General features: G+C 39.5%; 1 protein-coding gene and 1 long non-coding RNA gene across 2 annotated transcripts in view; one reads left to right on the top strand and one right to left on the bottom strand.

Moving 5' to 3' along the window:
* Dab1 (DAB adaptor protein 1) overlaps positions 1-23,498 on the bottom strand; it is a 1,106,217-nt gene that overhangs the window by 539,542 nt on the left and 543,177 nt on the right. The gene's annotated exons all lie outside the window — the stretch shown is intronic.
* Positions 1-23,498, top strand: part of LOC141424933 (uncharacterized) — a 98,126-nt gene that overhangs the window by 10,287 nt on the left and 64,341 nt on the right. Inside the window, exons 2-3 of the long non-coding RNA XR_012449899.1 lie at positions 5,242-5,353; positions 5,950-6,186. This is a non-coding gene — a long non-coding RNA (uncharacterized lncRNA). The remainder of the gene's footprint in view (positions 1-5,241; positions 5,354-5,949; positions 6,187-23,498) is intronic.

The raw sequence follows: 23,498 nt of genomic DNA, 5'->3' as shown, positions 1-23,498 counted from the left end.
AGACATGGATCTAGTTTCAGTTTCTTGCAGACAGATAACCACTTTTCCCAGCAATATTTGTTGAAGAGGCTGTCTTTTCTCCATTATATATTTTTGGCACCTTTGTCAAAAATGAGGTGGGTATAGTTGTGTGGATTCATATCCGGGTCCTCTATTCTGTTCCACTGGTCTTCATATCTGTTTTTGTGCCAGTACCATGCTGTTTTTATTGCTATAGCTTTGTAATATAGTTTGAAGTCAGGTATTGTGATACCTCCAGCATTGCTCTTTTTGCTGAGTATTGCCTTGGCTATTCTCTGTCTCTTGTGTTTCCAAATGAACTTTAATGTAGATTTTTCAATCTCTGTGATGAAAGTCATTGGGATTTTGATGGGAATTGCATTAAACCTGTAGATTGCTTTGAGTAGTATAGCCATTTTTACTATGTTGATTCCACCAATCCATGAGCATGGGAGATCTTTCCACCTTCTGTAGTCTTCCTCAGTCTCTTTCTTCAGAGGTTTATAGTTCTCCTTGTAGAAGTTATTCACATCCTTTGTTAAGTTTACTCCTAGGTATTTGATTTTTTTTATTTGAGGCTATTGTGAATGGAATTGTTTCCATATATTCCATCTCAGTTTGTTTGTTGTTGGTGTATAGAAAAGCTAATGATTTTTGTAAGTTGATTTTGTATCCTGCCACCTTACTGTAGCTGTTTATGGTGTCTAAGTTTTTGGGTAGAGTTTTTTGGGTCTTTAAGGTACAAGATCATATCGTCTGCAAATAAGGGTATTTTGACAGTTTCTTTACCTATTTGTATTCCTTTTATTTCTTCTTCTTGCCTAATTGCTCTGGCTAGAAATTCCTGTACTATGTTGAATAGGAGTGGAGATAGTGGGTGCCCTTTTCTCGTTCCTGATTTTAGGGGGAATGGTTTCAGTTTTTCTCCATTAAGTATGGTGTTGGCTATAGGTTTGTCATATACAGCCTTTACAATGTTGAGGTATATTCCTTCTATTCCTAGTTTTCTTAGAGCTTTTATCATGAAGTGGTGTTGGATCTCATCAAAGGCTTTTTCTGCATCTATTGAGATGATCAAGTGGTATTTGTATTTGGAGGAGCCTGGATTGAAAACACATCTCATTGACACTCCTGGCACTCTGGCTTCTCCAACATTCCCTAGGAGCAGTGATTTCAAAAAGCACAAGGCAGGATCACACCCCCTGCCTTCCTTCCCTAAGGAACCTCAGAAAGCTGATGAAGGCACTTGACAATCTTTCCAGAAGGGCTGGAAATAGCCCGGTGTAGTGCAGGGTCTGGACTTGGACTCTCCCCACCAGGGACAAAATTGACTCTGTCACTGACAAGCAGCAGCAGGAGCTTGAACAAGTTACAAACACTGCTTAGTTAGCCTCAGATTTGTAAAAGAGAAAATGTAGACAATAATAACTGCTGACAGTGGGTGTGATGATTGCGTATGATAATGTGTGTAGAACACCTGCTTTGCAGGTGCTCAGCTGGTAGTGGGTATGTCAAAGGTTTTAAGCAAAGCCACTCATTCCCCAGTTACAAACCTCTGACAGCTGACTGCACAAAGCTCTGAAGATGGAAATAGCTCTGAGTTCTTAGGCTGGTGCACACAGTCCTGTGAAATAGCACCCTGTGACCATTCTGCATCCCCACAGAACAGCTTGCAGTTCCCTAAACACTATTGTCCTCACTTTGGACTGGTGCTTGGCCAGGGGTGTCCATAATTTTTTTCTTTCCACCTCCCCTTCTACCCCTCCCACTGCCCTACAGTATCTCACATCCTCTGTGCACCTATCCTTCTCTGGTCTGGAAACACCCATGTGATACCTTTTCAGGGGAAGCCTGGCCCCACCCACATATCATCCTACCACTGCCATGTATGGACGTCTCTGATCCTGTAGTGATGCTACTATATTGGGGAACAAGTCATGGTGTAGAACGATTGTCTACAGTTATACATATTTGCACAAAAACAAGCAAACAAAACACCAAAACCATCATCTCAGTGCAGGCAGTCACTAAGTCAGAGAAGCCTTGGTTGCCATAATTTTCCCCCACATTCCAGGGCCTGGCACAGAGTAGGGACTCAATAACAGCTGTACACAGAATCGATCAGAGTAACAATCACAGTACTGAGAAAAATTAAAAATGTCACCACTCCAGGGTGAGTAAGACAAATGGGCTTGTCCCATTGTTGAAACAGAAAACTTCTCACAAATAATTTCATTTCCTGCCTTTCTAGAACAAAGAAGGATTTAAAATAAAATGAAATAGACCAGCTTCCAGGTGCCTGGGAGGCAGGGTTGCACAGCCAATACTGCTTATCTGTCAGGAAAGGTGAAAGAAGCCAGGCTTGTCAATGCAAGGCTCCTGGAGCCCAGGCAGGCTGGGTTGAAGCAGGGCCTCCTCTTTGAACCACAAAGAAAAAGCCCCTCTAAGCCCATCCCTGAAAAGCCAGTGCTTTGCTCTCCCAGTGCCTATAGAATCGTATTAGCATAAGCATTGTCATGTAATGAGTTGTCAGGCGGAAGATGTAATTATTGCAAAGTGGAGAAAAAATTCAAAAGTTGAGCTTTAATGGAAAAATGAGATGGGAGCTCTGGCGTTCAAGTATAAAACAAACTTTTTAATATTCATTCCTCCTGCACTCTTTGAAATTCACCTTCAGAGCTCCAAGGTGAACAGGGGGAAAAAAGTTCAATAATTTTCAAATCCTAATTATAATTCATCACAGGTGATTAAACAAGGCGGTGGGTATTTGTTGCTTGCTATTTTTTTTTTCTTACAGTGGACATTTAATTTTAATTAAAAAGGGAGGATTTTTTTTTTCTTTTTTTTATGGTGCCTGGTTAACTGGGCTATTTTTCATTTGTTTCTCTTTCCATGAACAGAGTCTCAGTCCTCTGTCCACCAATACTGCAGGATGGAAAACCCTGCATGGGATGAACATCCCTATTTTGATGGAAAGCTCACGGGTTTATCTCCCTTTAGAGTCTATGCTTCCTGAGTCAATCCAAGATCCACAGGCTGCCTTTCCAGACCTTCATAATGCAGCCAGCGTTTTAATTCCATACATTTCTTAGACTCAGTTTCTTTATTTGAAAACTGGGATGTGGCTAAGAAGGCCTAATTTGCTATCCAGGGTCAACACCGGCAGAAAGTAAGGAGATTCATCACTCTCCCTCACGCCCTCGATGATGACTCACACGAGATCAAGGAACCTAGCAAATGCTCTCCAAATCCTGGCTACTGATTTCGTTATTGATAAATATTTGTTAATTCATTGACTTAATAAATACACTAAATTTCTTTTCTGTGCCAGGCACTGTGCTCATTTCTAGAGATTAAAAGGAGAAAAGAAAATGAAGCATATGCCAGTCTTTACTATGAGGATTAACCCTGTTAGACAGGGAAACAGAGAGAACAAATAGTTTTGACTCCATCTGACCCTTGTAGACATGCTTTGAGACATGTGGTTGAAGGAATTAGGAGAAATCTTGGATAGCTTTGAGACTGCAAAATCTTCACAAAATTCTATAGCTTGGTAATACTCAAAATTGCATAAAAACAGTCAATGGAATTGTTTCTGCCAACTTTGAAACACAGTGTAAATATTATGATGCTTTAACATTTTCTTTTCCATACATCGCCTAATCTCGGCTCCAATCTTAACTTCTAGCCTTTACGGTTGTGGTTTCGCCTGAATTGCACACATTTCTCATTCTTGAATCTGGCATACCTATATTCCACCTTTACAAATTAGGATAGGGTCAGGCACATGCTGCTACTCAGGAGGCAGGGACAGGTGGATGTGGTTCAAGGCAGGCTCCAGGCAAAAGTTAGTGAGACCCTGTGTCAAAACAAGTGGGTATGGTGGTGTGTATCTGTAAACCCAGCTCCTCAGGAGGTGGAAATAGGACTCTCGCAGTTTTAGGCCAACCTGGGCAAAGTTGGCTTGAGATCCTATCTGAAAAACACAGTAAAAACCAAAGGGATTTGGGGCATGGCTCAGGTGATAGAGTGTTTGTCTAGCAAGCATAAGGCCGAGTTCAATCCCAAGTACTGCAAAAAAAAAAGGAAAAAGAAAAGAAAGTTAGGATAGATGCCATGGCCTCTGTGAAGCCTTCTCATACCCTGCAAGAATACAGTTTCTCTGATATTGTCCCTATAAGACTCGTCTGTTCTTGATCTAATTTTAGCTTAGATCCTGTTGTACACAATGAGTCACTGACTCATGATGAGCTCCCTAAGGACAGAGTTCTAGTCATCTTTTTATTCCTGGAGCATGGTTGAGTGGTGAAGACCATAAATGAATGGTTGGAGCCTTGGGTGGGGTGGAGTGGTATGTTTCTGCAAGTAACAGAAATGGGATTTGGTTAACATAAACAAACATGCATGCACTAGGAAGATACCAGGAAGTTACAAATTTGGCAATGAGGCTGCAGGAGCAGGCTCATGAGATGGAAACTAGGGCAAATTTAGAGACCTAAGAAGCAAGAAATAATAAATAATGGACCATCGCCAGGGGAATCCATTCCAATGTCTCTCTGTCATTTCTGCACACACAAACAATTCTAGGTTTGTGAGAGAATCTGGTTGGCTTAACTAGGGTCACAGACCCAGTTACTGGATTGAGGGCAGAGCAAGCAGTCTCTGACTGTTCTAAGGGGGAAAAGGTGGAATCCCCCCCAAAGGAATTTTAGATAGTATTTCCTAAAGAAGGGTGCACTAATGCTGGATGACCCTAAATAACAAATGACCACCACAGATTGAGTGAATAAATGAGTGATCCCCCACCTGAAGATTAGCATCTCCTAAATAAGAAATTTGTCATGTATTGTTTCTGTGTCCCAAAAGCTGCCACAGTGCTTATCAGTTTGGGATCTTCTTGGTTCATCTTTCTCTTGAGATCTGGTCTAGAGTGCTTTTCAGAAGTGGCCTTATTCTCCTATGCCCCAAAGAGAAAAAGTCTCCTTTAAACACTTAAGATTCAGTGCCTCCCCTCCCTAGCTTTTCTGCCAGACAGTGGAAGGCCTGATGTAATCACTGTGACCATCTTCTCAATTATCAGTCCTGTCTGATGAATCAATTGAGCAGGGACCACATCAGCCACTAAGGTGCCCAGAACAGTCATCCTGGATGGACAGGCACAACTGAGGTACCCTTAGCCTGTAGTCCTTTAATAGGGCAAATTTACAGTTGTGTCTTTAACCACTTTCTATTTTGTGTCAGTCCCAGAAGCTTCATTCTCCATTAAGATCAAGTTTACACAAGAGGCTCTAAGCAAAGCAAACTCAAGTCAGACGTTTTTTGGATGGAACCCAAGGCCCCTGAAAATTCACAGGTGAAGAGGATTAATTTTATTACCATGTTTCTGACACACCCCTTTCAAAGTGGTTTAACATTGCTGTTTAGTAAATGTTTACCAGCCACATTTGCATATTCATCAGAAGGGTGCTCATAGTATTAAACCCGACCTTTACTGAACTCCTCATTCTAAAATCCCTGTACGAATGCTTATACCTGTTCCTCTGGCTGAAGTCATCATTGTCTCAAGGTCAGCAATGCTAGCATCTCCCTGGGGAGCTGGAAGCCTCCATGGTCTTGACAAGCCATGGGCTGCTGCTTTCTGACCTCCTTCAGTGGGTATGACTCCATGTGACTTCAGTGTGTATAGTGAGCAGTGAACATGGAGTATATGGGCTCTGTGTGAGCAGGCATGGAGTGAACACTGGAAGTGGGAATAAAAGAGTTGGTTCAGGTATAGGCTTCAAACCTGAACTTAATGTTAGTTTCTTCCAGACTCGAAGCCTCAACACCTTTATTATGAAATGGAGATCAACTTACATGGGCCCAATAAAATTATGTAGGAGAGACACTATGTCAACAATGAAGAAAAGTAAAATGTTCTTGTATTTATTTCTTGTTTTACTACAAAAGGAAAAAAGAAGAGGAAATTCTGCTAACTACATTGAGGGATAGAGGAGAGAAAGACAAACTGACATACATAGTCAGACACCATTTCCTGGCCCCAGCTGTTCAAGTCACCCACCTGAGACCTCAGACATTGTTTTGAAGCAGACATGGGCCTTCCCCAATGTATCTTTTTTGAATGACTGACCGACAGAGACATCAAGCATGGTCATGATAAGTTCTCTCAAGCCACAACATTTCCAGGTAATTTTTAATACTATAGCAGGTAGCTACCTATACATCCTCCACCTCTTCAAGGTGTTTACCTTAGAACACTCTCGCTAGGGCCTATATGGCATGGAAGGACATCCTCTCCTCCCCATCGAGAGAATGGAACTCAATCTGAGCAAAGTAAATTCCTCTTCAAAACTCCCCTTCCTTTTTACCTCTGATAACTTGGTTCATGTCCTTAATGTTGGTGACAGACAGGAAGGTATACTACTGATTTGTATATATTTCCTTTGGTACTTGTCACCTAGATCTGGAACCTTACTTGGAATAACCTATCTAGTACATCCTTGTGCCTTGGACAAATCTTTCCTAACAACATATGGTTACTATTTATTTAAACAATCAAGACAATTCTTGATAAGAATTGCCATGTAGGATATAGCAGGTTAATGGGATAAAGTTACTGGGGAGATGGTGTACACAGTGCCTTAGTCAAAGTGGTCAGAGAACACTTTGCTGGGGAGAAGACTGAGGGGAGAAATGAAAGGTGAGAAGAAGGCTATGGTCTGGAGCTGAAGGAAGTTTTTTTTCTGCTGACCTCCTGTTGTCCTTTGCATGTCTAGTGGAGCATCTCTGACAATCCTCTTGCTCTCAGAGGTATTTATTTCTGTTTCTAACATCCCAACAAGATTGTGAGAGCCTGGAAGTCAGGAATTATCTTATTTATCTCCACCTTTTTCTATGATCTTGCACATAGCAGGTATTCAGTAAATGGTGCTAAAATGCAAATAAAAATGAGTAGATTACAGGGCTCTTTTTAAAAACAAAACAAAACAAATAACAGACAAACAAAAATTTGCTTAGAAGCTATATGAAGGGTCTGGCCCCTCAGGGATGTATAGTTAACCACACAGGAAGGCAAAAATATACAATCCATTCTTTATAGCAGTGATTTTAGGGTTGGCTCCAGTAAGAAGATGCTGCAGACCTATTTCAAGTTGCAAAGCTTTTACTGAAACATTTATTTTATTTTATTTTATTTATTATTCATATGTGCATACAAGGCTTGGGTCATTTCTCCTGCCTGCCCCCACCCCCTCCCTTACCACCCACTCCGCCCCCTCCCTCTCCCCCCCCACCTCCTCAATACCCAGCAGAAACTATTTTGCCCTTATTTCTAATTTTGTTGTAGAGAGAGTATAAGCAATAATACGAAGGAACAAGGGTTTTTACTGGTTGAGATAAGGATAGCTATACAGGGAGTTGACTCACATTGATTTCCTGTGCATGGGTGTTACCTTCTAGGTTAATTCTTTTTGATCTCACCTTTTCTCTACTTCCTGGTCCCCTTTTCCTATTGGCCTCAGTTGCTTTTAAGGTATCTGCTTTAGTTTCTCTGCATTAAGGGCAACAAATGCTAGCTAATTTTTTAGGTGTCTTACCTATCCTCACATCTGCCTTGTGTGCACTCACTTTTATCATGTGCTCAAAGTCCAATCCCCTTGTTGTGTTTGCCCTTGATCTAATGTCCACATATGAGGGAGAACATACAATTTTTGGTCAGGCTAACCTCACTCACAATGATGTTCTCCAATTCCATCCATTTACCAGCAAATGATAACATTTCGTTCTTCTTCATGGCTGCATAAAATTCCATTGTGTATAGATACGACATTTTCTTAATCCATTCGTCAGTGCTGGGGCATCTTGGCTGTTTCCATAACTTGGCTATTGTGAATAGTGCCGCAATAAACATGGGTGTGCAGGTGCCTCTGGAGTAACCTGTGTCACAGTCTTTTGGATATATCCCCAAGAGTGGTATTGCTGGATCAAATGGTAGATCGATGTCTAGCTTTTTAAGTAGCCTCCAAATTTTTTTCCACAGTGGTTGTACTAGTTTACATTCCCACCAACAGTGTAAGAGGGTTCCTTTTTCCCCACATCCTCGCCAACACCTGTTGTTGGTGGTGTTGCTAATGATGGCTGTTCTAACAGGGGTGAGGTGGAATCTTAGTGTGGTTTTAATTTGCATTTCCTTTATTGCTAGAGATGGTGAGCATTTTTTCATGTGTTTTTTGGCCATTTGAATTTCTTCTTTTGAGAAAGTTCTGTTTAGTTCACTTGCCCATTTCTTTATTGGTTCATTAGTTCTGGGAGTATTTAGTTTTTTAAGTTCCCTATATATTCTGGTTATCAGTCCTTTGTCTGATGTATAGTTGGCAAATATTTTCTCCCACTCTGGGCGTTCTCTTCAGTTTAGAGACCATTTCTTTTGATGAACAGAAGCTTTTTAGCTTTATGAGGTCCCATTTATCTATGCTATTTCTTAGTTGCTGTGCTGCTGGGGTTTCGTTGAGAAAGTTCTTACCTATACCTACTAACTCCAGAGTATTTCCTACTCTTTTCTGTATCAACTTTAGAGTTTGGTGTCTGATATTAAGATCCTTGATCCATTGTGAGTTAATATTGGTATAGGGTGATATACATGGATCTAGTTTCAGTTTTTTGCAGACTACTAACCAGTTTTCCCAGCAGGTTTTGTTGAAGAGGCTGCTATTTCTCCATCGTATATTTTTAGCTCCTTTGTCAAAGACAAGTTGGTTATAGTTGTGTGGCTTCATATCTGGGTCCTCTATTCTGTTCCACTGGTCTTCATGTCTGTTTTTGTGCCAGTACCATGCTGTTTTTATTGTTATTGCTTTGTAATATAGTTTGAAGTCAGGTATTGTGATACCTCCTGCATTGTTCTTTTGACTGAGTATTGCCTTGGCTATTCCTGGCCTCTTGTGTCTCCATATAAATTTCACAGTAGATTTTTCAATCTCTTTAATGAATGTCATTGGAATTTTGATGGGAATTGCATTAAACATGTAGATTACTTTTGGGAGTATAGACATTTTTACTATGTTGATTCTACCAATCCATGAGCATGGGAGATCTCTCCACTTTCTATAGTCTTCCTCAATCTCTTTCTTCAGAAGTGTATAGTTTTCCTTGTAGAGGTTTTTCACATCTTTTGTTAGATTTACACCTAGGTATTTGATTTTTTTTGAGGCTATTATAAATGGAATTGTTTTCATACATTCTTTTTTAGTTTGCTCATTGTTATTGTATAGAAATGCTAATGATTTTTCTATGTTGATTTTATATCCTGCTACCTTGCTATAGCTATTGATGATGTCTAGAAGCTTCTGAGTAGAGTTTTCTGGGTCTTTAAGGTATAGGATCATGTCGTCTGCAAATAGGGATATTTTGACAGTTTCTTTACCTATTTGTATTCCTTTTATTCCTTCTTCTTGCCTAATTGCTCTGGCTAGGAATTCCAGTACTATGTTGAATAGGAGTGGGGATAGTGGGCATCCTTGTCTGGTTCCTGGTTTTAGAGGGAATGGTTTCAGTTTTTCTCTGTTAAGTATAATGCTGGCTGTAGGTTTGTCATATATGGCTTTTATAATGTTGAGGTACTTTCCTTCTATTCCTAGTTTTCTTAGAGCTTTTATCATGAAATGGTGTTGGATCTTATCAAAGGCTTTTTCTGCATCTATTGAGATGATCAAGTGGTTTTTGTCTTTGCTTCTGTTAATGTGGTTTATTACATTTATTGATTTTCATATGTTGAACCACCCCTGCATCCCTGGGATGAAGCCTACTTGGTCGTGGTGAATAATCTTTTTGATGTGTTGTTGAATTCGGTTTGCCATTATTTTGTTGAGGATTTTTGCGTCAATGTTCATTAAGGAGATTGGCCTATAGTCCTCCTTTTTGGAGGTGTCTTTGCCTGGTTTTGGGATAAGTGTAATACTGGCTTCATAAAATGTGTTTGGCAGTTTTCCTTCCCTTTCTATTTTCTGAAACAGTTTAAGGAGGGTTGGTATCAGTTCTTCTTTAAAGGTCTGATAGAATTCAGCAGAGAATCCATCAGGTCCTGGACTTTTCTTTTTGGCGAGACTCTTGATTGCTGCTTCAATTTCATTTTGTGTTATAGATCTATTCAGGTGATTAATTTCCTCTTGGTTCAGTTTTGGATGATCATATGTATCTAGAAATCTGTCCATTTTTTTAAGATTTTCAAATTTATTTGAATATAGGTTCTCAAAGTAGTCTCTGATGATTTCCTGGACTTCCATGGTGTTTGTTGTTATCTCCCCTTTTGCATTCCTGGTTCTACTAATTTGGGTTTTTTTCTCTCTTCATTTTAGTCAGGTTTGCCAGGGGTTTATCGATCTTGTTTATTTTTTCAAAGAACCAACTTTTTGTATCATTAATTCTTTGTATGGTTTTTTTGGTTTCTATTTCGTTGATTTCAGCTCTTAGTTTTATTATTTCTCTCCTTCTATTTGTTTTGGGATTTGCTTGTTCTTGCTTTTCTAGGAGTTTGAGATGTATCATTAGGTCATTGATTTGGAATCTTTCAGTCTTTTTAATATATGCACTCATGGCTATAAACTTTCCTCTCAAGACTGCCTTAGCTGTGTCCCATAGGTTCCGGTAGGTTGTGTTTTCATTTTCATTGACTTCCAGGAACTTCTTAATTTCCTCTTTTATTTCATCGATGATCCATTGTTCATTAAGTAGTGAGTTATTTAGTTTCCAGCTGTTTGCATGGTTTTTGTCTTTACTTTTGTTGTTGAGTTCTACTTTTACTGCATTGTGGTCAGATAGTATGCACGGTATAATTTCTATTTTCTTGTATTTGCTGAGGCTTGCTTTGTGGCCTAGGATATGATCTATTTTGGAGAAGGTTCCATGGGCTGCTGAGAAGAATGTATATTGTGTAAAGGTTGGATGAAATGTTCTGTAGACATCAACTAGGTCCATTTGAACTATTGCATATTTTAGATCTTGGATTTCTTTATTGATTTTTTTGTTTGGATGACCTATCTATTGATGATAATGGGGTGTTAAAGTCTCCCACAACCACTGTGTTGGAGTTAATATATGCTTTTAGGTCTTTCAGGGTATGTTTGATGAAATTGGGTGCGTTGACATTGGGTGCATACAGATTGATGATTATTATTTCCTTTTGATCTATTTCCCCTTTTATTAGTATAGAATGTCCTTCTTTATCTCGTCTGATCAATGTAGGTTTGAAGTCTACTTTGTCAGAGATAAGTATTGCTACTCCTGCCTTTTTTCGGGGGCCATTGGCTTGGTAAATCTTCTTCCAGCCTTTCATCCTAAGCCTATGCTTATTTCTGTCGGTGAGATGGGTCTCCTGTAAGCAACAAATTGTTGGATCTTTCTTTTTAATCCATTTCGTCAAGCGGTGCCTTTTGATGGGTGAATTTAAGTCTGTTAACATTATGCGTTAGTACTGATAGGTATGTGGTGATTCCTATCATTTAGTTGTCTTAGTTGTTTGAAGATTTGATTGTGTGTACCTAACTTGATGTTACTCTCTACTGTCTTGCTTTTTCTTTTCCTGTGGTTTGGTGCTGCCTGTCTTTTCATGGTTAAGTTGGGTTTCTCTTTCTGTGTGCAGAATCCCTTGCAGAATCTTTTGTAGTGGTGACTGTGTGGTCACATATTGTTTTAGTTTCTGCTTATCATGGAAGACTTTTATTGCTCCATCTATTTTGAATGATAGTTTTGCTGGGTAGAGTATCCTGGGGTTGAAGTTATTTTCATTCAGTGCCTGGAAGATCTCACCCCACACTCTTCTTGCTTTTAATGTTTCTGTTGAGAAGTCTGCTGTGATTTTGATGGGTTTACCTTTGTATGTTACTTGTTTTTTCTCTTTTACAGACTTCAATATTCTTTCCTTAGTTTCTGAACTTGTTGTTTTAATGATGATATGTCGTGGGGTAGTTCTATTTTGATCTGGTCTGTTTGGTGTCCTGGAGGCCTCTTGCATCTGTATGGGAATATCCTTCTCTAGATTTGGGAAATTTTCCATTATTATTTTGTTGAATATATTACGCATTCCCTTCTCTTGCACCTCTTCTCCTTCTTTGATGCCCATGATTCTCAAGTTTGGTCTTCTGATGGAGTTGGTGAGTTCTTGCATTTTCTTTTCACAGGTCTTGAGTTGTTTAATTAATAGTACTTCGGTTTTTTTCTTTAATTACCATTTCATCTTCAAGTTCTGAGATTCTGTCTTCTGTTTGTTCTATTCTGCTGGATTGGCCCTCCATTTTGTTTTGCAGTTCTGTTTCGTTCTTTTTTCTGAGGTTTTTCCATATCCTGGATGGTTTCCTCCTTAATTTTGTCTATTTTTGTCCTGAGTTCATTTATCCGTTTATTCATCATGTTCTCTGTTTCACTTTGGTGTTTATACAGTGCTTCTATGGTTTCCTTTATTTCTTCTTTTGCTTTTTCAAATTCTCTATTTTTGTTGTCTTGAAATTTCTTGAGTGTCTCCTGTACATTTTGGTTGACCATATCCAGTATCATCTCTATAAAATTCTCATTGAGTACCTGTAGTATGTCTTCTTTTAAATTATTCTTGTGGGCTTCATTGGGTCCTTTGGCATAGTTTATCTTCATTTTGTTGGAGTCTGTATCTGAGTATCTGTTTTCTTCATTCCCCTCTGGTTCTTGTACTAATTTTTTGCTGTGGGGAAACTGGTTTCCCTGTTTTTTCTGTCTTCCCGTCATTGTCTTTGGTGTTGTTACTGTCCCTGTACTGTGTGCAATTAAGTATTTTCTAGCTTGTAATAATAACAATGGTAATATTTAGAATGGAAGGGTGAGCTGAGATGGAAAGCAAGAAGTTAAAGAAAGGGGGAAAACAACTACACAGACAAGAAGGAGAAAACAGACAAGGTTTCTGACAAGAAAGTTTCAAAGGTATAAACAGGGAGTGTTAGTGTACTAATTGACAGTAAGCTGAACAGACATTAGAGAGACAGAGAGAGGATTGAAAATAAAAAATAAAAAAAAGAATAAAAATAAAAAATAAGTAAATGAAAGAAATATCTATATATAAAAATGAATTAAAATAAGATGAAAAATAGAAAATTAAAAAAAAAAACAAAACCCAAAAAACCTCCAAGTTCAAATGCAATGAAGTTTCAGTCTTAATAATTTGGGTGTGCATCTCAGTCTCCAGTCCTGGAGATGGTGCCTCAGATGTTGTTCTGTAGTTGTCTCATCAAAGGGGACGCATAAAGTAGAACAAAACTACACACACACACACACACACACACACACACAAAACCCATCAAGTGTCCCAAGTTCAAATGCAATACAGTTTCAGTAAGTTTTTCAGCTTGCAGGTGTAATTCAGTTGTTCTCTCATCAAGGGTAGGGAGAAAAAGAAAAAAAAGAGTTTGGAGACAGTTCTAAGAATGGTATCTGCAGCTGTGTCTTGCCTGCCCGCTGCTGTCAGCCTGCTGTTGCTGGAGGCGTTATTTATGCAGATCTCTAGGGGAGCTCAGCACTCACCTGGTCCCACAGGCTTTGTTTATTCAGATTTCTCCTGTGCGGGAGCCTCTGTTACAACCTTTCCCCTTTCCAAGCTCACTGGGAAAGGTGACACTGCACCCGCATTGTCAGGCCTGCATGTTTACTTACAGTTCAGGTGGGAGGTGGGTCTTCCCCCCTCTCTTGTGCAGTTTTCCTCCCACCACCACTTTCACAAGCTTTCCTGCTCCTGATTACTGGGCGGTGCTGCTGCTCCTGCCGGCCGCCATGTTTGTTTACAGTTCACGTGGGAAGTGGGTCTTCCCTCCTCTCCTGCAGAGTTTTCCTCCCTCCACCACTCTCACAAGCTTTCCCGCTCCTGGTTGCTGAGCATGCGCCCCCCACTCCTGCCAGAGCCTCTCTGGCCTGCCTGGCTTGTTTATTTACAGTCCCGGGAAGGGTTCCCTTCCCCTAATCTTCAGCGCTCAGGGCGCCCCACCCTCTTTCCCATGTGTCTTTATTGTTCTTATTGCTTATTACTCGGTTTCTCTTTTTTCCCTGGGTGGAGGTCAGTCTGTCAAGGGGGCTATGCTGCTCTGGCTCAGGCTTGTCTGTGGGAGTACCACGGTACTGCGAAGCTCACCTGGTCCGTGTCTTCCCAAGCTGTCTGGGCATGGGTGACTGGCGGCCTGGGGGCCCTTTCTGGTTTCTCTGTTTAACGTGAAGTGGAGATTCTCTGCGCCAGCTGGAGGTGTGGAGGGGTCAAAGTTATGCCTCTTCTCAGTGATTATGCCTGCAAAGTGTGTCTCCAGTGTTTCTCCTAGATTTCACTATAGGAGGCTTTCTTTCTGCTTCCTCCCTCTAGCTGCCATCTTGCTTCATCCTATTTTATTTTTACTACAAGTGCAAATTCCACTTCTTGCCATAGCCGGTATTTTCAAAAGAATTCATTTCAATGTTGCCTAAATCTATTAGCTTTCCTACAATCCTTTATGAACAATAGAATTTAGTACTCATTCATTTCCTTGTCAGACTTGCAATTATTTGTTTCCTTATTCATAATATTGAACCTAAGCAATTTTACCATTGGCTTTTTCTTTAATTAGTATGACTGCACACTGGAGTTTCTTTTTAAATACTTACAATTTGATCACTAAAGCAAAATCTTTGATTGATGGCTCTGGGTAATATGTTCTCAATTTCTTATCTAAAGACCATTAGTCAGCCATATGTGATAGCCCAAAGTTTTTCATGACAAGTTGATGAGTCATTAAATCAGTCTGCTAAATTATGACCAGAATTTTATTTAAATTATATTGGGTAATGGAAAATATTGTAGATATCAATAAACTAAAGTTATGCTTTTTGAGTCTTGTGTTTGGTTGTGTGTGTTTTTATACTGGATCACAGTCCAGAAGTTTTAAAGTTATGATTATGAATACTTCTCCAATTATATCCCCTACTAGCCACACTTTTTTCTTTATGACACCTTCAGTTTTCATGTACAAACATTAGTTTTTGATAAGGCCCAAAATGACTTAATGGGCAAACTGAACTCATTATCTTCTCTTCAAAGATGTTCTTTTTTTGTGCCTTCCTTATTTTTAAGAGTTATTACCCACTTAGTCATGAAAACCAGTATCATAAAATCTTTTTAACTCAATCTTGAAAACATGCCTAAAATGTATCTGCCTCCATGCTTTCCAGGAGCCCCTGACCTAGGACTAAGCCTCATCATCTCTGGACTAATAGGATACATTACCCTGCATTAGGGCTTCCTTGTGTGAGCTCAGCCCTCACCCTTTTCAAACTTCATTTAACAACTCAAATGAACCTTTTCTGGAGGAAAAAATGTAGCTATACCACATACACTGATTTCCTCTTTTTCCAGTGACCTTATCAAGATTAAATGAGTACCAAAAAAGTGGGGAGGTAGGAGCAAACAATACATGAGAGTGAGCCATCAGTATTTGAGAGATGTTGGCCAGCTTAAGAAAATCAAAAAGCTGGGCTGAGTGTGGTGGTGTATATCTGTAAGCCCAGTGGAGCTGGAAGGATTGCCATTCAAGGTTACCCCAGTGCCTCAGACCCTATCTGAACAACCAACTAAAAGTAAAGAGCATGACTTAAGCAGTAGAGGACATGCTTAGCAGGATTGTGGCAGGACTGCCCAAAAGAAAGTCTAAAAGCAGACACATTATAGGTTTCCAACTGAACAGTACAGTTATGACTGAGGGGAGTGAATTCAGTTAATAAGGGTGGTAATTAGCCAGGCGAAACCATAGAGGAGTCAGAATTTAGGTTTGTTAGGTAAATCAGAGCATGTGAGGTAGGGGTAAAACACTGACAGCTAACACCCTTTCTTCTTCTCCCACACCCACATAATAGCCTAATATCCAGACACGTGCATTTCAAAGAAAGGAGTCTTCACGCTCTAGATCACACCCTATCCCGTGGAGCAATGCGTGTGCATGTGTATATATATCTACATCTGTGCTATATGTATGAATATGTATGTGTATGTGCAAAGACATGTATAATATATGTAATATAAAGAATATATGAAATGTAATTCATCTATATTAAAATTTAACCTCTCTTAAGTTTCTTCATCTGAAAAGTAAGGTCACCTCCAGCTCTGAGAATCTATGATTTTCTCTCCTATATGCAAATTTATATCTATTCTCTGATCATTAAACCAACCTGCTGAACAGACATTTTTAAAGAGAAATACATTGGCCCCTTGGGCTTGGGTTTCATCACTGTAGAGTCCTGCACAAATTTTCAACAAAGCTTTTGAGTCTGCCTGTCTGGTCATTTGGTAGGCTAAGGGCAAAAATGTGCTCCTAGAATAGACTTGAGTTATTCTCCTTTTATTAACAGCACCATTAACCAAACTACTATTTATTAAATATTTGTGATATGCCAGATGTTTGACTAAAGTCTTACACATATGATCCCATTTGGTAGTCAAATACCTTTTTTTTATGATATAAGAATCAATACTTTGCTTTAATAAAATGATTTAAAATATAAAATCCTCTACTCAGGTTCATAAAAATTTCCAGGATATTTTGGTGATTTAGTATTAAGATGCTTTGCTTCTTAGTACACGCCTATTTTCATATGTAAAATATTTCCATTTTTTTAGCTATTGGGTATTTTCTCTCAGGTTTTCTTTTTACCTTTTTAAAATGAACATTGTAATTGCATTATAAAGAAGGGGAAAGTAAGACTCTGTGGGGTTAAGCAACTTCTCTGCATCACAGAGCTAAACATATTAGAATACCAAACTCCAAAACTACTACCTGGTAGTTACACTCTTCTGCTGGCTTGAAATCAATTCACTTGCACCTCAGTTTCCTTATCTGTCAAATGGGAGAAATCCCTGATTCCTTCTACCTTCAAGTTACTGTGAAAACATGAACTATCAAGCCTCGTTCTGCCTTGATAAAATTATATGTCATAAAAATTCAAGTTATAAATACAAATTGCAACTAAAATGCCTTTGGGGGTGCTTTACACTCCTCAATTCAGCAGGACCCCAAATCCTTATGTCCGTACACCAAGTCTGTTTATATTTTCTGCATAGCCCCTATGGGTATTTACATTTGCAATCCCTGGACTAGAGGTGGGAAGTGTCCATGAAATAATAAAGACAATCTAAGAAGGAAGAAGTCACAGTTACCCACACAGTGATTCGTGAATTTCACTTTTCTTGCCATTGACAACAGAAATGGATCCTAGTATCTCAGTTTGGAAATTCAGGACAGTGGCTGTGTTTCTTTGTGAAGATTAAAAAAAGTAACATGAAATGACCTTGAAAATTCTATAAGGTATAAGGAATGTGAAGTAGTATTTTAATGAATCACATGTTTTACAAAATTTTAAGCATTATGTTAAAAAAAATAAACTTAGAAACTAAAGCCACACCATTTTTAAAAGTTCAAGTGTTAAAATATCCTGTTCAACTATTTTGGTATACTCCTTAAATTTATGATCAATTTGTTCAAAATATAGTTCTGTTATATTTCAAAACAGCATGCTATGATCAAATAGAATTCTTCTGGACAGGTCAGAGTTAGCACTATTTGCAAATGGCTGCAGGAGTACTGTTACTTGTCACCTGGGCTCCCATTAGGTACAGGATACTGGACCCAAATCCTCTTTTGGTGTGCTCACCCACAGGGACCTCTCTTTGGTTCCCAAGCCCTTATCTACTCATTGCTCTTGGATGCTGCTGATCTACCCTCCCTCCTAACTTAGTACTCTGTGGCTGGAGACTTGCCAGTTCTTTCTCATTCTGAGTACACAGTAGGCTTGTAAGATACTCCCACTGAACTGGAGCAAATTCATTTATTCTTCTATCTGTTAGCAAAAGTAGTTCCCAATGATTAAGCTTTGACATCAAAAGCCTCTGAAATGCATCAATAATCACTGATCATTGCTGAGCTGCAGTATGGGCCAGGTTTTGATCTGAGTTCTGTACACATGTTGATTCATTTTAACCCTAGGAGAATGGCACTGTTAGCCTCATGGTACAGAAGAGGAAATGGAGGCCTGGAGCCATTCAGAGACTTGCCTAATGTCACATATCAGAGAAAGCTCTGTTGGATCCCAGGTAGTCTGGCCCCAAATCCTGGCTTTTGACTTAAATTAGTATTGAACAACATTTATCTTATTCTGCTGTCAGATCCAAAACCCAGGAGTAACCCTGTGTTGGTCTTTATCACCGAATCTCCGAGGCTAGTACACTGGCAAACTGAGCAGACCTACTTTTCACATGAATTTCAACTCTGAGCACCTCTTTCCACCTCCACTGTTGACACCCATTCCCCAGCCTTCATGATCCCACTCTAGGGCACAGAGACCCCACCTTTATAAACTTGCTGTTTCTACTCTTGGCTCCTGCAGTGAGTTCTCACAGTAGCCAGAATAGATTTTTAAATGCTAATCAGACGATGTCAGCCCCCTGCGCTAAGTCCTGTTAGGTCTTCCATCACACTTAGAGCAAACCCAGCATTGCATACCTGACTTCATTTACCACTGCCCTGCTTGGACACCATCCCAACCACATCCTTACTTGTTCTTCAATACACTAAGCTCACTCATGTCTCAGTCTTTGCACTTGCTCTTCCCACTAACTTCTCAGCTTCCAGCATCCACCTGCAAATCATCCCAGGACTCACGCTCACATGTTAATCAGCTACAAATGTCAACTGTTTAGACCATCTCCTGCTGAAAATGGCTGCTCCAGTCATGTTCTGTGCCCTCACCCTGAACTTCAAATAACATTGTCTGACATGCTCTTGTGTGTGTATATGTGTGTTTCTGTGTCCATGTGTATTGACTTAATTATTTACTATCTGTCCCTATGGTAGGCTGAATAAAGGTCTCAGGCATGTTCCTATCCTGTCATGTTCCCCGAAATTTGTAACTATGTTAATATTTGCCTTACATGGTAAAAATACTCCTGGGATAGGAAGATGAGTAGATTATTTGGGTAGAGCCTGCTGTTCTTATAAGAGGAAAGCAGGGAGATCAGATCCAAAGAGAGAAGTAGGGTGGAAGCAAGAGTCAGGGAAGAGAGAAAATGCTACACTGTTAGCTTTTGAAGCAGCCATCAATCAAGTTCATGTGTTCACAGAAGATAGAAAGGGTGAGGACATGGATTCTAGATAGCACTTCAATCTGGTTTTAGACTCCTTTCTTTCAGAACCTTAAGATAAGAAATTCACGAGTTTTAAATTTCTAAATTTGTGGTACTTTCTTACATTGGCCACAGGAAAGTAGCACAGCATATCCTCTTCCACTAGAATAGAAACTTTGTGAAGACAGGGATCAGTACCTAGAAGGGCGCTTAGACCATGGGAGGCACTAAAAACTGTTGGATGAATCAATGAATGAACACATGAATTTGCTTATGTGTGTATCTTCCATACTAGCTGAGACTGAAGGGCAAGGACTGGACTTAATTGCTATCCACACATCTATCGTCCTTTCTGTCTGACACACAACAATCACCTCAAGTTGAATGAACTAAAGGAAGTAGCATTGCATTTGTCAAACAGCATTATCTGAAAGTGGTTGATAATGTCATAGTTAAATGTGCTTCAAATGTATATGGTCTTTTGAAAAGAAAACTAGAGTGTATGTAGTATGAATCCAGCAGGCAGTGGAGTTTTTGGTGTGTATGTGTTCTTTATCTTGACACTCTCAGCACAGAGCTCAGAGTAAAGAAGTCCAATTGTGAAAGACAAGTAGCCCAGTGCCATATACTTTTCAAAATCCTCATTCTCTTTCAGAACTGTTTCTCCAATAAAAGGATGCACTCACCCTCATTCTCTGAAAGCCCCTCCCCACAAGGCACCTAGAGGCTAAAGCGGGTGGAAGGCTCAGGAAGGCCTTGAACCCCACACTGCCGCTGCTATGAGGATCCCAGGCTCTGGCAGTTGTGTCCACTCCATAAATGGAAGCTTTTTCATATAGGGCAGTTGGGTGTCTGCACATCATGGATTAGCTAGGGCCGATTAAGTAACCAATTTATGGCTCAGAGCTGCTTAAATGCATGCTGTGTCTGCATGATGGATGAAATGTCCTTGCCCAGGATTTTTTTCTCCTCAAAAATAAATATAAAAAGGAGTCTAAAGCAATACTGCAAGAGAAATAGGAAATTCAAGACTTTTCTCATCCAAATTTATGGAAGTTGTATAACTGAGATGGTGTGAATAATTCTAGGGCATGGTGGCACAGTGGAAGGCACAAAGGCCTTTCATTCAAATTTCAGGTGGGCCACTATTGGTTCTTTGGCCTTGGGTAAGTCTTCCTATGTCTTTGATCTTGTAAAATGGGAATAATAATGCTTAACTCCCAGGTTGATGTGAAGTTTAGAAATATGATATAAATACCTGCACATTACTACCTCTAAATCAGCTTTCCACAGCTGATGCTTTCCTGAAGGAGAGCATAAAGGAAAGACTCTGGCCAGGTGGGACCAATAATGAATTGGCAAGTGTATGCCCATCTAACAGGACATCTGGGACTGAGTTTCATCCTTCTGAGAGTGGAAAGGATTGCCCAGTGTGCCAGAACCTCCTACTTTCTGAGAGAAGCAAAAACTGAATTTTTTAGAAACATGAAATCTCTTAATATTTTTATGATGACTGCAAAATTAAAAAAAATAGTGATTAGATCAAACACAATGTCTATGAAAAATAATCTGGCCTGAGGTCCATCAGTTAATGATTTGCACTCGAAATAAATGGTTGTTATTATTGCTACTTGGGGGAAGGTTTTAGAAAGAGAAGCACCACGCAGACTGTACTAAGGAAATGCTTTCCGTCTGGAGCACCATTTAATAATACTGGCCTATGATGAAACTATTACTACCTTCTGGTAAAATAAAAAAACGTTTATTTCCCACTCCCAAAAAAGCTAAATTTACCCCATTAAGAAATTTGTAATGTAGGCATTTCTATTTCTTTTCTTTTCTGTCTTCTTTCTTTATGGGATGACTGTGACAGTGGGTGATAGTTTTAATTTGTTTTTCATATCCTCACTTAGGAAAATTATAAGTTGTCAGCACTATATTGTACTCCTTCTCTCTTTAAATTTAGTTTCACTAGTTCTTAAAATTCTAGGGATATCAACTACTGGTTTGGGGCATTTCTATTAATGTACATTTTGTAACATGAGTTGTTATGTCCATACTGGAAATAGGAGAGGTGATTTATGCTAATGATCCATTTTCTTCATCCTTAGTAAGAGAATATTCTTCAGGCACATGGCCACCAGGAATAAAGATTGCAATTTACAGCTACCTGACTACACAGTGGGCATGTGACTAGTTCTAGCAGATGTTAAGCAGAAGTATATTCAAACAGTTCCTTGAAACTTTCCTAAAAAAGTTAACTAGATGCCCCTTTGATTTTCTCCTTTTCTTTACCATTCTGCTCCTTGGGACTCATGTGGTGGCTGGAGCACCATTTTAATGGTGGAGGAGTAGGCTGTGAGAAGCCTGGATCCTGAGGATTACTTCATGGAGTAGAACTGCCAATTCAGATTTGTTGACTTCAGACATTTTTCTGAGAGAAAATAGACTTCTGTCTTATTTCAATCATTTTATGGTCTTCATTACTTGCAGCTATAGCTAATCCTAACTGACTGGAGAAATGTTTCTAACTGGGTACCATAGTTTGTATCAAATACTTTTATTAAAATTAATTTCTCATGTTGATCAATAAAATGGAGGGAAAACTCAGAGAAAGAAAAATTGTTCTTTAGGAAACCCTTGGGTTTACAAATAACCTCCAAGCAATCCTTAGGGATTTTGCCAGCACAATTAACAAATTTTAACAGCCAGAAAGCATCTGAGGTGTCTACAATGGAACCACAATGACTTCAGCTCCTCTCAATGCCCAAATGACTTGAGATGACATACCTTGTTCCCACAGGCAAATTATAATGAAATCCTAGTTGACTTTGACAGCACCTGTAGGATTTGAAATAGTGCTATAAATACCCACAGCTGATCTATAATGGAACTTATGGTTGCTATTCACTTCTATTTCTTCACCCATGGTACTTGCTCAGTGTTCTTCTTTCACTCACTCTCAATTTCCTGGACACCTTGACATTCTTCTTGCTGAATTATGTCACATTAATTCCTGCTGCTGGCTGTTCCATTTACTTTTTCTTGAAAAAGATCCTTTCTCAGACCATCTTCTAGATAACTCTATCATAGATCAGATCTCGGCTTGAACATTACCTCTCCACACAAGCTGGCCTTGACCTATGAAATTAGAATCTGCCTCATTATCAATGTCAATTTACATCATCTGAAATCTTTACTTGTTACTTTTTGTTTATTGGCTGTCTCTTGTTTTGCTTATTATAAGGGCATAGACCTTGTCAGTTTTGTTCATTTGGTTTCTCTACAACATGGTCTGGCACGTAGTAACCACTCAATAGATAGTTGAATGCATGACTATTTAACGTGGCACAATAATCGCAGGCAATCTGTGGGATTCTACAGGGAATCTATAACGCTCTATAAGTACTTACAGAAGGTCTATAATGGAAGTGCAGGCATTATAGATAATCTATATGGTACACCTACAAGTCACTACTCTGAGACTTCGAATCTTTCTATATTGCTTGTAAAGGGCTATGATGCCTTACAGGTGCTCTGAGCTGAATGTTATAACATAGATTTTTCAGGTATTTTTAGTTGCTTGGTAAAAAACAGAAAGGTATCCCACACTTCCCTTGCAGAAGAAGCATGACTAAAAGCATGGGGTGAGAGAGGTGCCTGAATCCTTGCAACAAGGCATGGGCAGAACTAGAATGACAGCCATGCTCTGCACATGGCAGATGGTTAATAACTGAGTGTAGGGTCAAGCTGTGGGGGGCTCTAAAGGTATATATAAGAGTTTTAATTTTAGCATTTCTCTCTGAGTATCACATTTTCACCTATAAAATGAGCAGTCAGTGCTCCATGTAAGGATGATAACCAAGTAGCCACAGGACCATCATTCTTTCACTCTGTATTACTTGTATACATCCTTGGTACTCTTCCTTTATTAAGACTGCACCCACCTCCCAGCTGCTGCAAGTGTTGGCCACTAATGACTCACAGTTGCCACTAAAAATAGCCCTCAACGGGGAGAAACTAAAGCAGATACTTTAAAGCAACTGAGGCCAATAGGAGAAGGGGACCTGGAACTAGAGAAAAGGTTAGTTCAAGAATTAACTTAGAAGGTAACACACATGCACAGGAAATCAATGCAAGTCAACTCCCTGTATAGCTACCCTTATCTCAAGTAGCAAAAACCCTTGTTCCTTCCTATTATTGCTTATACTCTCTCTACAACAAAATTAGAGATAAGGGCAAAATAGTTTCTGCCGGGTAGCGAGGGGGTGGGGGGGAGAGAAAGGGGGTGGGGGTAAGAGAGAGAGTGGGGGGAGGGGGGAGAAATGATCCAAACATTGTATGCACATAT

The sequence above is a fragment of the Castor canadensis genome, chromosome 7, assembly GCF_047511655.1.
Source record: "Castor canadensis chromosome 7, mCasCan1.hap1v2, whole genome shotgun sequence".
Classification (NCBI taxonomy): domain Eukaryota; kingdom Metazoa; phylum Chordata; class Mammalia; order Rodentia; family Castoridae; genus Castor; species Castor canadensis.
Note: the sequence above shows the minus strand (reverse complement) of the source record. Positions and strands in the feature narration are given on the sequence as shown.